We start from the raw sequence: 16053 nt of genomic DNA, 5'->3' as shown, positions 1-16053 counted from the left end.
CTTGTGTTTTTTAATCATTTACTTTTCCGTATCCTTCCCTATTATTATTTCTACTCTATTATTTTTATGTTTGCTAAATTAGTCATAACTAAAGACGCTAGTGGAGAGTCTGAATTCTAGAAACTTCAAATCCTCTTTCTTAACCAAATGGTTTAATATATTATTAATTCATATGATGTATATTGTTTTTGTCAAGTACCTTAGTTGATGTATAATTTTCTGTCACTATAGATACGTTTATGCCTATTAACTTTAGCATTCGTTTAAGAATATTTTTTTCTAGAAACGGGTTAAAGTTACGTCAATAAAGCTAATATTTATAGCTGACAGATGAATTTTTATGTTGCTACAGTTATTTTGTTACAGTGGTTTAAATATTTCTCAATATGAATTCTTGTCATCCTAAGTAACATTTTCATGTTTCTATAGTTACCTCGTCACTCAATAATGCATTAACAATAAACCATGACAATTTTGGTTTGAGGTAACATTCTCATCATTGTTAGGAACGTTTTAGGAGCAATAGAGTTTTTACAGGTTTAGTTATCATGTCACTATAAAAAGTATTTAGTAATGAGAGTTCACCATTTTTAGCAAGGTAGTTAGTATTTTATTGGTGGGCATACCTTTTTTGTCTTGGTATTGGTACGTATTTATATTAATATCGGCATGTTTCAATATACCGTTTTAAGTTTATTGACGTTTTTAAATATTTTTTCATATATACATTTTTCTAGTATAATTTTTAGTTTCTTGATATATTATATATACATTTAAAAGTTTCACATATATATTTATAGTTTTAGTTTTAGTTTCTTCATAAATAATATGTTTTTTGATAAAAAATAAATTATATATTATATATGCATGCAAATATATCTTAATTATATCCGTATAAATATATTTATATATAAATGTAAGTTTTAAAATTGTTAATTAAGTTGAATAATTCAATTTAATAACTTTTAATTTTAAATGTAATTATGGAGAAATTAAAATGGTTAAGATAAATTTTAAAATTAGTTTAAAATGTCAAATTTTTGTACCAATTGGTATGGGCCGGTATGTACCGATACAAAGTCGATATTAACTGAAACGGGTTGAAATACATCGCAATCGTCGAAACCCATTGAAATTTTGATTGAAATGGGATATAAACTACTTGGTACCAATTTAATATCGAAATGGTACGTACTGATCGATAACAACTACCATAAATTTTAGCGATGATTAGGTTTCTGTCACTGCCAAGAACTATAAGTTTTCAGACGCTAGGGACTTACTTATTAATGGATTAAATATTCGCCACTATAAAGGATATTACAACGGATAATTTTCTTGCTATAAATCTATAATGACTAGGATTCTATCATTGTAACAGGTTTTTGCAACGGTAAATATTTCATTACTCTAGTACTTACACTGACAAGTGCCATCATTTTAGCAGCAAGAACTTATGGCTATAGGTAAATTAGCAGTAAATAACGTCTTAAGCTGTGATGATAAAGTTGTCATGCAATCGTATTTTAGCAACGGGTACTGTGACAAGTTTGGCAGCTACATAAATTCTTAAAGGATGGGTAACTTTTCAACACTAAAGGGTTTTTAGATAGTTATATAGTTTATATTTATCATCGATATAAAAGAATCCGTTTAAATTTCTTTCAATGTCGAAAACTTTTATCTTTAATTAAAACTACCAACCCTTTAAGTGAAGACGGGTCAACGCATAAACACCACTGGGCTGCTCTTCTGTTTCAGGCCTAATTTTTTAAGAGGGTATAAATGACCAGGGTTTTGAAAAGGAAAACGGATTTGGGCTTGGCTGAGCCTAGTTTTATAGCTGGACCTCTAGACACACAAACGAGAGTGGGTGTTAGATCTACTAAGGTGGATTCTGGGCCCGTTGTTTTAAATGGGGTCATAGGGCTTTAAATTTTAAAATGTCTGAGTCAAAATTCAGCAGCTCACTATCCAATCGACAATTAATAACCCCACAGAATTTTCTTTTTTGCCGACTAAGGAAATTCCCAGCAGAGATACTGTTTTGTCTAAGCAAGGAGAATCCCATGACTTTGTGGAAAAAACAGGAGTAACGACTTTGAACTTGGATTGTCATTCGGTCATTAACTTTGTTGAAAATAGAAACCCCGATTGTTCCATCGGTAATAGGCTTCCTATTGTTTCTTCATAGACACAAGATGAACGTACTATTGTTTCGGCTGCGTTGAAAAGTAGAGATACCAAACGCTTAAGGAAAGGTTCCCATATCTTTCGGGGTAAAGGAAACAAATTTAAGGTCAGGGCTATTACTCGTGAATCGGTAGCTGAAGCGATGTCAAAGGTGGTTGAAAGAATAAGGTCTGAAAGTTTAATCATGGACTTAAATTATGTATAGGGGGTTTCGACGGATCCCAGTGAGGTGGCTACCTTGGATGTTTAAGGTGGGTCTGTTAGCTTGTTTTTTTATAACTATTATTGGATGTTACCAAGTATTTATGTTTGAAATTGTCAAGAGTGTGCGTCTCCTAAGTTTGTTCGAATTGTTAGAGAGTATTTTGTGGAGTTTGAGGTTGATATTGTTGCTTTTCTTGAAACAAGAGTTAGTGGTCCGAAGGCCGAAGGAATCATTTCAAAGATTGGTTTGGATTATTCCCATAGGATTAAAGCTCGAGGTTTTGCTGAGGGTTTGTGGATTTTTGGAAGAATAGTGTCCAAGTCCAGATTCTCCAAAATGACCCTCAGTTTGTTCAATGTCGATTGGGTAAGAAATAGGGTTCAAAATATTCTGGTGACGTTTGTTTATGGTTTTCTGGATAAACAGAAACATAAGGTCTTGTGGGATTGGTTGGATCTTGTTGCCCGTTCCGTCAATGAGCCTTGGGTTTTGATGGGGGATTTCAATTCCCTACTTTCTTTGGATGAAAAGAGAGAGGGTAGACATATTTTTTTTGGTTGTAAGTTATTTCGAAATTTTATTCTTAATAATGGTTTAAGGATCTTGGTTTCAAAGGTCTACAATTTACTTGGAGAAGAGGGGTTATTTTCGAAAAACTTGACTGAGCAATTGGGAATAGTGAGCGGTGTTGATCTTTCTCTAACGCGACTGCTTTTCATCTCTCTTGTCTCAAATCTGATCATGGGCCAATCCTGTTATCCATCCACTCTTCTAGTCACACTTATCACTAGGCCTTTTTTCCTTTTAGCTTCTTGGGTATCTCATCCGGATTTTTCACAATTTGTCTGTGATAATTGGGGAATGGGTCGGATTTATCTGTAATCTTATTTCTCTCAATAATGATCTTAAAAGATGGAATTATGAGGTTTATGGTCACATTATTCAAAGAAAACGGTCAAGCACTCATCGTATGGGAAGGATTCAGGTTACTTTGGATTGCAAAAGGGCTAGCTTTCTTCCAAATCTTGAGACCAACATGCGAATTGAATATGAGAAAGTTCTTGGTGAGGAAGAATTATTTTGGAAGCAAAAGTTGAGATTGGACTGGATTCAATTTGGGGATCGTAACACGAAGTTCTTCCATAACAAAGCTCTCATAAGGTAAATTTTAATAAAATTTTTTCTTTGACAATTGGCAATAGTTGGTGCTATGATAATAAGGCTCTCAATGAAGAGGCAGTTCATTTTTTCTTTTCTCTCAACTCTTTGGATGATTCACCTTGTGATCCGTTTCCCTTACATGGTTATTTTTTGAAATTTGATTCTAGCAATTGGGATTATTTATCTTTGAAAATTATTGATGAGGAAGTTCGGAATGTGTTGTTTAGTATGGATCTCTTAAAGCATTGGGTCCAGATGGTCTTCATGCATTTTTTTATCAAGGTCAATGGGACACGGTTGGTTTGGATGTGTGTTCTTGGGTTCGTGGTATTTCTTTTGGATAGCCTTTTAATTATTCTATCAATAAGACGCTCTTGGTTCTTATTCCCAAGATTACAAGCCATGAATGTCTATCGCAATATCGTCCTCTAAGCTTCTTTAACATTTTTTACAAGATTGTTACCAAAATTATTATAAACCGTTTCAAGCCAATTCTCCATTCCCTTATCACTCAAAATCAAGTTAGTTTTGTGGCAGGGAGGCAAATCACAAATAACATTATAATTGCTCAAGAGATTGTGCACTCGTTGCGTACCGAAAAAAAGAAGAAGAAGTCATGGATGACTATCAAAGTGGATTTAGTCAAAACATATGATAGACTCCGTTAGGACTTTATTGAGGAGACTTTATTGGATGTTGGTTTTCCTTCGAACTTGGTTAATGTCATCATGGAATGTATCACATTGGTCTCCATGCAGATTGTGTGGAATGGAAGGTTTTCTAATGAGTTTGTTCCTAAAAAGGGAATTAGGCAAGGCTGTACATTGTCTCCTTACATTGTTGTTCTTTGAATGGAGAGATTAGGTTTGTTAATTCACAAAAATGTTGAGGATAAGAACCCAAAACCAATTGTTTTAGGGAAGGATGGACCGTCCATCTCACACTTTTTCTTTGTAAATGATCTCTTCTTGTTCGCTGAAGTTGATGTTGATTAGATGCATAGAATTAAGGATGCTCTTAATTATTTTGGAGTGGCTTCAGGACATTGAGTTAATGGGCTGAAAACTACGGTGTTTTTTTTAAATATTACGTTATCAATGCTATTGCCATTTATAGAATTCTTGGTTTTCGCCACTTAGATGATTTGGGAACGTATCTAAGATTGCCTTTGTTTCACAAGTGAGTCACAAAGAATACCTTTAACTTTATTGTCGATAAAGTTAGGTGGAAGTTCGATAGTTGGAATGCTAGTATGCTTTTAATGGCTGGGCGGGTCACTTTTGTTCGGGTTGTTCTGTTGTCGATACCTAATTATTTCATGCAAACTGTGAAGATCCCTCATGGTATTTGTGCAAAAATTGAGAAAATTGTCAGGAGTTTTATCTGGGGGAAAATAGATCCTAGAAAGAAGATGTCTTGGGTTAATTGGGAAGATTGTTGCCGACCCTTGTCTAATAGGGGCCTTGGGATACGATGCCTTAAAGAACAAAATGATTCTTTTATGCTTAAGCTGGGTTTTAATCTCCTTACTAGTAAGGAAGCTTTATAGGTTAGAGTCCTCCGGTCCAAATACAAGATTACTGAGGTAAATCTAGACGACATCTATCGTAGTAAATGTTCTTTCATCTGGAGTTCGCTTTCAAAGGTTTGGCCTCTGCTACGCCAAAGGCCACTTTGGTCTGTTGGTGATGGGAATCTTGTGAAATTTTTGATTGATAATTAGATAGTGGATGTGGGTCCTGTTATTAATTTTTTTGTTCTCGTCCTTTATTGATGTTTCTATCACCTTGAGTGAGGTTGTTACTACAAATGGAAATTGGAACTAGGATTATTTATGTTGCTTTTTCGACAGTGATACTCTCTCTTATATTGTGGGAATCTCGACTCTGAATTCTCTGGTTGGACAGGATGCTCTTATCTCGAAATGGTCTCGAAATGGTGTTTACACATTCAAATTCGCTTATAGTATGCTTTTGAAAAATTCTCTTAACCCTCCGGATGACAAATGGAAGCTTGTTTGGTCTTTAGATGGTCCTCAGTGGGTTCATCATTTTCTTTGGTTGGTAATTAAGGAGGGCCTAATGTCTCACATGGAATGTTGTAAAAGAGGAGTTTTGACGGACACTTATTGTGCGATTTCTTCGAGAGACGAGGAATCTTGTATTCATGTATTAAGAGATTGTTGTCAAGCACAAGAGGTTTGGAAACATATTATTCCCTCTAGCCTTTTAGCTCAATTTTTTTCTTTCTCTTTGTAGGATTGAATTTTAGCAAACTTGAGGAATATTTTTGGCTTAAAATATCAAGATGTGACGTGGCAATTTTTTTTTGGTATGTCTATTGGAAGCTTTGGAAACAAAAGAATCTTACGATTTTCCAACGGGTTTATTTTGATTTTTCTAATATATTACAGTCTTCGTGGTGTTTGGTGAGTTACATTAAGTAGAGGCCTGGTAGGCCTAGTGGACCTATGAGTAATCGATGTAGGAATTGTTGGTGGAGTTGTAAAGGGATTTTTGTGCAAGTGTACACAGTCGTTCAAGTAATAAGTAAGTAAAATGAGTTATTATCTCCATAGGGAATGTGTATGTAATTGATTATTTGCAAAATTATAAACTCATAATTTGGTATAAAAACACAATAATTTGAGTGATGATGATTTAACTAGAATAATCTAACTAGATGCAAAATTGATCCCTAATGCAATTTTAAACTGAGTATGCAAAATCATCTAAATGTATGAATGAATTTTAGCAACAGAAACACAACTTCAACAATCAATAACATGTATAGGCTAGGATAATTACATTAATCAACTTAATTTATTTTCATCATGCTTAGCAGTATTCGGAAAACATTCCATGACAACTCGGTCTTTCATGAGTTTAGAAACCAAATTAAGTCCTTTCGGATCTTTTACTTAGTGAAACATGCATTTTACTAATCATATTAAACTAAGGGTTTCTTAGTATTTATGCAAGGTAACAGGGACAATTAAGTTTGAAATAGTTTAATCACATAAACCTAAAAACTATGCAAGATAATATAGCTAACTAAAAATATTATGAACCTCTAATTTAGTCGGGTTTAATGATCTAAATTGAGCATTGCACTTTTCAATTATGTGTCTACCAGCCGTCGTCTGGTTAGGATCGCTCAGCTAATCTGAATGCATCCAATCATGTATGAGTGAAATACATCTTGATTTTAATTGAAAACATGATCGACTAAGGCACAAACACGTCAAACATGAATCAAAAAAAATATTATTGAATTAACATAATCATCCTAGCTAAACAAAATTAAGCTATCATTGTTGATTGCAAGATCGATAAACACTTAGCAAACATGTTTAAATTAAACAACAAGGAGGAAAGAGTAAACTCTAATTCAATTCAGCAGCCTTTCGGATATTTCTGACTGAGGTGTTTCTCCGATCTGCCCATTGCTCCTTTGTTAAGGGTTTCTCAAGGTGGTCGGCCAAAATATGGTCTTGTCAAGGCTTTTGTTGGCTAAAGAATGTAAGGGAAAATGGAGTGGCTAGGCGTGGAGGGAAAAGGAAAGGGAAATGGAATGAGAGAAAAGAATGTAGAATGAGAGATGTGTTATGAATGAATGGATGAAGAATGAGGGATGAGTAGTGTGGTATTTATAGGTGAAGGTGAGGGTGAATTTTACTAAAAATAGAGTTTAAAATCCCTCCATCTTATTCATTGCATGGCCGGCCATAAATTGGGGAAAGGGATGTGGTTTGGTTGATTATTTCAAACATAAAATCATGTTATAATTAGCATAGAGTGGACGATTTCAAAGGCATAGTTTGTGTGCCGATTTGTGATTAAATTACAATTGCAAGAACCTCCAATGAAATATCCCAAAGATGATTTTTTTGGCAACCATATACTTGTGCTGAAATTGGTCTTGACTCCCCCTTGTTGGATGAATTCATGATCCAAAATTTAATCAGACATGTCCACTTTGTAACACACTTTAATTGGGTCAAATTAGCATCCTTGTGACCCAATTTTGCATGATATTACCGTCCAAGTAATGTGGATGTGTACATGCATCCTTATGGTAATCTCATCTTCCATGGATCCACTGTATAATAAAAATCACATATTAATAATTAACATGAAAATAATATAATTTATGCAAAAAAAATATGTAATAAAGCATAATTTCACGTACTTCATAAATTCATGTCTTATATTAACATTTAAGCAAAATCCACTTAATTAATTAACAATTACTCAAGATTAATATAATTATTAAGTCAAAAGGTGGTAAAAATATATAGAAAAATCCTATATAATTTCAAGTTTACACACCCTAAACTTAAACCATTGCTCGTCAGGAAAAATGTTCAGGCACATCACAACTTTTGCTAAGGCAATTTTGCAATATGATAAAGCAGCATCAATCTTTGCACATAATCATGCATAAACTAAATCATGCTAAAAAATGCTTTTTATTGATAAGTAGCTCAAATGAAAATATTATTTCCAAACTTTATACTAAATACAACATATTGTCAACATGAGTCATAGTATGCATGCATTTCAAAGTCATATATAACATTCACCAATCAATAAACTTTCCTTCTCAATCTAAACATGGCAATCACAAGGTTTAATTAGTGGTCTTCATATGTTGAACATAGAAATTCCTTTCCACTAATGTAGTTGGTATAATCATAAAATGAATAGGTCTTTTATTAGGTTATAATAAGGCTAGGCTAAAGGTAGGGATAAAGAGAAGTGAATTTTTAGGTTCAATCATCTTAACCCTAACATTATCTTGGATCTTTTTGCGTCACAACCTTCATACAAATAGGTCTTTGAAACACCCTTAAACTTATTTCAAACTCATGCTCAACCTTTATTTTTTAGACTTTGAGCAAACTTCTTATAATATGGCTTATAATGTAGGTAATTTGCAATATAAACAGGCCATTGAGCTCAAAAGCAAAGTTTCAAGGGTTAATTTAATAAGGTCGACTTGAAATACTCAAAAGATCTAAAGAAAACGTGCCTATATCATGTTTAGATTCTTATACCTCTTAGGATTTCGGAACAAGAAAATTACTAAGTCAATTTTAAAGACTTAAACCTTCATGCATGTCTACTTCCAAAGAAATTAAATTTTCATGGCAAATACTACATAAGACTAACGAGCATACAAGCATTCCATCACTCATTATTACATAAGAATAACTTAGATAAAATCAGAAATCATGCTTATATTTGAACAAACTTATGAACAAAAATTCTCTCTGAACATTCATTCATTTTAACATACTTAGGTAAAAAGATTGAAACATACTTGAAAATTTTAAAAATTCATGCTGCAAAATATTTTCCTTTGCTTTACCACCCTTTAAAAAGAAGCAATGTCCTAATTGTAAAAATAAAATAATGAATGAAAACTGAACACTAGGTAGGGTTGTAAGAAAAGAGAGGTGAGTCATAAAGACTGCTTAAGTACCAAGTCTTTCTCAACAATCCAATCCTAGACATGTTCATTCACATTACTAAATCACTTTGCTTTTCCTAACAAAGAAGAATAGAGCTTATTTTATTCATGCTTGCAATTTATTATGCGAAAGCAAAATTCTAACTAGGAAATAAAAATAAACACACAAAAAGAAATAAATACTAAAGACAAGAAGTTCCCCTTTTTATTTTTTTGACTTATCCTCCTTGTCTTCCTCCTTTGATGCTTTATTCTTGGTTTCATCCTCATCTTCCTTCCATGACTCAAAGATATAATCTAGGAACTCAAGAACAAAATTGTTAGAGATATTTTTAACAGTATTTCATACAGAATCATCTCTAATATTCGCATATTTCTAATAAGCCTGTTGTTGGTTATGCATAAATTTCATCATATCCACCATAATTGAAAATTTTAATTTCTTCATAGTATTTGAAGAAGTGGGCATAGGAACGATCAACTTAGGATCAACACATGGTTCAACGGGATCATCAGCATTCGTCTCCTCTCTTGGTTTAGAAATTTCTGGTTCCTTTATCGGTTCTAGATTGTTCGGTTCTTCTTCAAATTTTGGTTTTTCTGTCTCATCAACTGAGTCAGCTTCCAGTTTGGATTTGTTCGACGACTCGTCAGTTTCTAGTTTGGTTGGTTCATTTGGGTTTAGCTCATGGACATTCTCTGCTAACCTTTTAAGATCATGGGCTGTAATGCAACCTTGAACATACGAGCCCTTCAAGTTTGCTTTTGTTTTAACTTGGGCCCTTAAGCAAAGTGAAGTTATCAATGATGGGAAGTAAGCACTTAATGTCTTCTTTCTAGCACAATTGTAGACCTCCTTAAGAATAATCTTCCCAATATTGATAGACCTTTTTGTCATAATTACTTACAACAAAAGATTTTGCTCCATCGAGATGGTGGAACTATGTGAGATAGGCATGAAACTATATTGAACAAAGTAGAACCATACCTTAGCCATTCATTTTAGATATTCCCTTCAGCAAGAATGACTATCATACTTTCTTATAATCCATTGGGATCCTAGATTTGTCATAACATGAAGCACTTGTTGAATAAAATCTCAATTTATATTTGTCATCATGGAAAAGTACTCAACTTCTTCAACATCAGGTAGGTTAAACAAATCATTAATGGACTTAAAATTTAGGGGTACCTTCTTCTTTTGAATAATAACTTTAGTAGCATCTGACATAGTTAGGTTGGCATAGAACTCTCAAACTAAGTCCTCTTCGGGCAATGGTCATGCATCGCAAAAATAGTTCCAATTGAGGGCATCAATTGTCTTTCATATTGGCCATGACACAACCATCTTATCATTGCTCTCCAAGTTGAAACCTTTTTCCGGCATCATGGGTTGATTTTTAAAGATGGAACCAAACCTTTCTTTTGCTTCCTTATCTTGGATCACAATTGGATTTTCGACAGAGGTCTTAGAAGATCTAGTTCTTTTGTGAGACATGATGAGCTTTCCTGAAAAATAGGAAGAATTTTGGCCAAAGGAAGAGAAAAGAAATCGACAAGGGATGGTAGCAAGATGTTTGCCGCGATGATAGGCATGTGGTGGCGATAAGGTTGCTCCAACAAAAGACTCGCGACGACAAATAACAATGGCTTTGTGACGAGAGATGGAAATTGGGGAAATTTTTTGGGTTTTAGACTGACGGCTAAGAGGAAAAAGAATGAGTGGCTAGGGTTTAAGCTAATTACTTGAAGGGTTGTGAAAATTATTGTGGTAGAGATGGGTTTATATAGTGGTGAATTAGGGAAAACTTGTAGTGGAAATTTAGCTACAAGGGTGACTTGGGTGGCTAGTATAGAGGAAGGGAGAAAGTGCTGGCAAAATTAGGGGTTTTAGGTAACCCTTAGACGATAATGTGGGTAAATTTCTCTTCTTCTTTGTTTTAGGCCTTGAGCCCAACTGTATCACAAACTAGATTGCTTAAGATAAAATAAGCTGATTAGTACTTGGGCCAATTTGACCCCTTTATTAAACAAATTAAATTAAATTAACATTATCATTAACATGAAAAAAATATTAAAATAAAATTTTCAAAGTTAATTAGAAAATTTCTTCTCAAAAAATTACATTAAATTATTTCTTAGGAAAGGTTGGATGGGTCACAATAGTCCCGCTTAAGTTCCAATCTCCTTAGGCAGAATTGATTAAATGTACTAATTTAAGAAAACTAATTTATAATTATTTATTAAAAAGTAAGATCATAAAAATTGAGGGTCTATTAACTTGAATGAGATTTTAATTCGCTCAACTTTACCATCCCAATAGTGCTTGAGACGTTAACCATTAACTTTAAATGTACCTCCATGGTTGTCATACAATTTTACAACTCTATACGGATAAACTTTGCAGATAGTATAAGGTCCTCTCCGTCCGGATTTGAGCTTCCTAGGGAATAACATTAGCCTCGAATTAAACAACACTTTCTGACCTTTGAATTCACGAGGTTTTATCCAACTTTCATTCCATCTCTTAGATTTTTCTTTACACATCTTGGCATTCTCGTATGAAAATAACCTCAACTCTTCCAATTCATTAAACTGTAGCATCCTTCTCTCATCAGCTTCCTTGAGATCCAAATTTAATTGTTTCAAGGCCCAATAAGCTTTATTTTCCAACACAAGAAGCAAATGACATGCCTTTCCAAAAACTAGCCAATAGGGAGTCATTCCTAACGATGTCATAAAAGTAATTCGATAGGCCCATAGAGCATCATTGAGCCTTCGAGACCAATCTTTTCTGTTAGGGTGCACTACCCAGTCAAGAATACCTTTGATTTCACGATTCACCCATTCAACTTGTCCATTTATCTGTGGCTGATAGCTAGTAGCAATTTTATGTTTCACATCTTACTTGTCAAGCAACCACTTAAGCCATTTATTCACAAAGTGAGATCCTTCATTGCTAATTATAGCTTTAGGAGTCCCAAATCGTGTAAATATATGCTTATGTAGGAATCACATGACTACCTTAACATCATTTGTTGGGTATGCCTTGGCTTCAACCCACTTGGATACATAATCCACAACTACCAAAATATATTTGTTCCCATAAGAAGAAAGAAACGGGCCTAGAAAATCAATGCCCCATATGTCGAATAGTTCTACCTCTAAAATATTTGTCAAAAGCATCTTGTTCCTCCTTGATATGTTTCTGGTTCTTTGACATATATCGTAGTTTTTCACATATGCACACACATCCTTAAATACTGTAGTCCAAAAGAATCCTACTTGCAAAATCTTTGCTGCAACCACCAAAGTGTCCCCCACTTAGAGATGAATGGTAGTGGTACAAAATCTCACCAATCTCACTTCCAGCTACGCACTTCATGATTATGTTATTTGCACATTGTTTAAACAAAAATGGATCCTCCCAGAAACAATACCGACTATCATGAAGGAATTTCTTCCTTTGTTGGTATGTCATTTCTCGAGGAATTATTCCACATGCTAAATAATTGACAAAACCAGCAAACCAAGGTGTTTCATGAATTCAACTTACCTCGAAGATATGCTCATCAGGAAAATTCTCATTAATTGGAACCAGTGAAAAAGTTACCTTATTTTGTTCCAGCCTCGACAGATGATCAAGTACTTGATTTTCAACACCCTTTCTATCTTTTGATCTCAAGGTCAAATTCTTGGAGTAAATGTATCCAAAGAATTAGCCTCGATTTAACATCTTTCTTCGTGAGTAAATACTTAATGGCTGCATGATCGGTAAACACTGTAACTTTAGTACCTATAAGATATGAAAGAAACTGGTCAAAAGCAAAAACTATAGCAAAGTGTTCTTTTTTAGTCCCGTATAATTGAGTTAGGCTCCTGTCAAAGTTCTGTTTGCATAGTAGATAGGATGAAACACTTTTTTTCTTCTTTGACCCATCACAGCTCTAACAGCGAAATTGCTTGCATCACACATCAACTCAAAAGGTAAGTTCCAATCAGGTGTAACAATTATTGAGGCTTGGATTAAATGGCTATTTAAATTTTCAAAAGCTTCTAAACATTCTTTGTTAAAATAAAAAAAACAATATCATTTTCTAAAAGCATACACAAAAGTTTAGAAATTTTTGAAAAATCTTTGATAAACCTACGATAAAAACTAGCATGACCTAAGAAACTTCTAACTCCTTTTTGTAACACCTTTAACTCATCTCCGTCGCCAGATTAGGGTTACGGAGCATTACCAATCAATCAAAAATCATTTAACATCATAACATTAAATAGTTTAACCTTATTAAAAACCAACCAATCATATGCATTTTGTCCCTAAATCGAGCCTTCGAGGCCCTAAAAATAGCTTAGAAACAGTTCAGGACTAATTTGAAATAAATCGAAAAATTTAAAAATAGGGGACACACGGCTGTGTGACCAGGCTGTGTGGAATGTCCCATGTCGTATAACTTTCAAAATAGGAACACAAGGCCATATCTCAGCCTGTGTCCCTACTCGTGTAACTCATTGAGTAGGGCTACACAACCGTGTCGTAGGCCGTATGCCAGACTGTGTAACTCTCTAACTTGAGACACATGGCCGTGTAACACACTGACTTAATGCACACAGTCGTGTCCCAGGCCATGTGCACCTAATTGAACCTTAAATGTCAAGTTTACTATTTCAAGCTTTCTTGGACACTAAACAATATTGTAAATGACATTAAACAAGCTCAAACCATACTATTTCAACCATTCTAAGTGCCTAACCAATGTACCCTCATTGGTACCACAAGTATACACAATTATACAATAATAGATTTGGGTCTTACTTCACCTATCCCCAACAGTTTGAAAATAGATTTGGGCATGAAGTTGATGCTTGCTCTAAGGTTGCACAAAGCGTTACTGCAATAAGATTCTTCGATGTTACAGGGTATTGTAAAGCTTTTAGAGTCTTTCAATTTTAGAGGTAGCTTGTTTTGTAAGAATGCATTGCACTCATTCGCCAAAGCAACAGTCTCATACTCGCTAAGCCTTTTCTTGGATAGAATATCCTTCATAAACTTCACGTAATTAGGCATTTTCTCTAAAGTCTCCACTAGCGGGATGTTAATGTGAAGTTGCTTTAGAACATCAAAGAACTTCTTGAATTGCACCTCTTGTTTCTGCTTATGCTACTGAAGTTTTTGAGGATATGAAACTTTAGTTTGAAATGGAAAACTTTTCTGAAGAGGTAAATCTACAAAAAAAAGGTGTTAGCTTTTTAGAATTCACTAGTTTAGGGTTTACCTCATCAAAATTTTCAGCATTTGATTTTTTCAGTGTAGGAACTTCAACTGTTGGTTGACTTTCCTCTTTTTCAATAGACTCATCTTCAATCACAACCTCCTTGGGTTCTAAAATCTTACCACTTCGTAATGCAACTACCTTGCAATGTTCCTTAACCAAACTCCTTGGATTTTATGTATCACTCGACAAAGCTCATTGTGGTCTACTACGAAGCTCAGTAGCTAACTGATCCATCTGGTTCTCTAGATTGTTCAGTGTTGCTACTTGATTTTGGATCAAAGCATCATTTTTTGCCATTATGCCTTCAAAACGTCCTCCAAAATGTTTGATGACTCATCTTGAGGTGGTTTTGCAGTTTATTGACTAAACCATTGGGATTGATTGGGTCTATGGTGCATATGATTATTTGGTCCATTTCTTTAATTACTCCAGGAAAAGTTCAGATGATTCTGCCATGATGGATTATAGAAGTTGGACTGTGGTCCTTGTCCAATTCTATTTTGATATTGATTCCTTACATAACAAACAAACTCGGGGTTTGAAGGGTAATTCTTGAAAGAATAACCATCCCCACAATACATACATGAAACAACATCATACTGACTTGGTGATTGAGTTGCAAAATTATTCAAACCATTAATGGTAAACTGTTTTAACATTAAGGAAATAGAAGATACTTGAGTAGAAAGTGAAGTCAGTACGTCCACTTCATGCAATTCAGCTACTCGTCTTTCAAAAATTGCTCGATTTGTCGACCATTGGTAATTGTTACTAGCGGTAATTTCGATGATCTCGTTATAAGACTTAGAAAAAAATCAAACCATTCGTAGAAGCATCTACCATTAATCTTGTAAGTGCATTGAGATCGTTATAAAACGTCTCCAGTTGGAAACAATGAGGAATCCCATGATAAGGACACTTACGAAGAAATTCCTTAAATCTTTCCCATGCCTCGTATAAGGACTCGTCATCCAATTATTTAAAAGTAGTTATCGCATGTTGCAACTTTGCATTCTTACTCGGTGGAAAATACTTTACCAAAAACCTTTATGCTAATTCTCGCCAAGTAGATATTGAACTTGGTGGCAATGAATTCAGCCATGCTCGTGCTCGATCACGCAACGAGTATAGGAACAACTTCAACCTTAAACACCTAATAAACAAATCACAAATAAATAATAAATTAGTATTGTTAGAAATTTAATAAAAACTAAACTTTAAAAATAATTTCACAAAGAATGATTAAGGCAACAGTCCCCGGCAACAGTGCCAAAATCTTGTAACGGGGTTTTTGTGCAAGTGTACACAGTCGTTTAAGTAATAAGTACGTAAAATGAGCTATCATCTCCATAGGGACTGTGTGTGTTAATCGATTATTTTTAAATTATAAATTCACAATTTGGTATAAAAACACAATAATTTGAATGATGATAATTTAACTAGATACAAAATTGATCACTAATGTAATTTTAAACTAAGTATGCAAAATTATCTAAATGTATGAATGAATTTTAGCAACAGAAACACAACTTCAACAATCAATAACATGTATAGGCTTGGATACTTACATTAATCAACTTAATTTAATTTCATCATGCTTAGCAGTATTCGGGAAACATTCCATGGCAACTCAGTCTTTCATGAGTTTAGAAACCAAATTAAGTCATTTTGGATCTTTTACTTAGTGAAACATGCATTTTACTAATCATATTAAACTAAGGGTTTCTTAGTATTTAT

At 34.0% G+C, this 16053-nt stretch overlaps 1 non-coding gene across 1 annotated transcript; it reads left to right on the top strand.

The window, feature by feature from the left end:
• The first annotated feature begins 15217 nt into the window (after positions 1-15217).
• LOC121219644 (small nucleolar RNA R71) lies at positions 15218-15323 on the top strand. The gene has a single exon (XR_005916534.1). It is a non-coding gene; the product is annotated as a small nucleolar RNA R71 (small nucleolar RNA).
• The last annotated feature ends 730 nt before the right edge of the window (positions 15324-16053 follow it).

The sequence above is a fragment of the Gossypium hirsutum genome, chromosome D07, assembly GCF_007990345.1.
Source record: "Gossypium hirsutum isolate 1008001.06 chromosome D07, Gossypium_hirsutum_v2.1, whole genome shotgun sequence".
NCBI classification, from domain to species: domain Eukaryota; kingdom Viridiplantae; phylum Streptophyta; class Magnoliopsida; order Malvales; family Malvaceae; genus Gossypium; species Gossypium hirsutum.
This window is presented reverse-complemented; position numbering and strand designations above follow the sequence as displayed.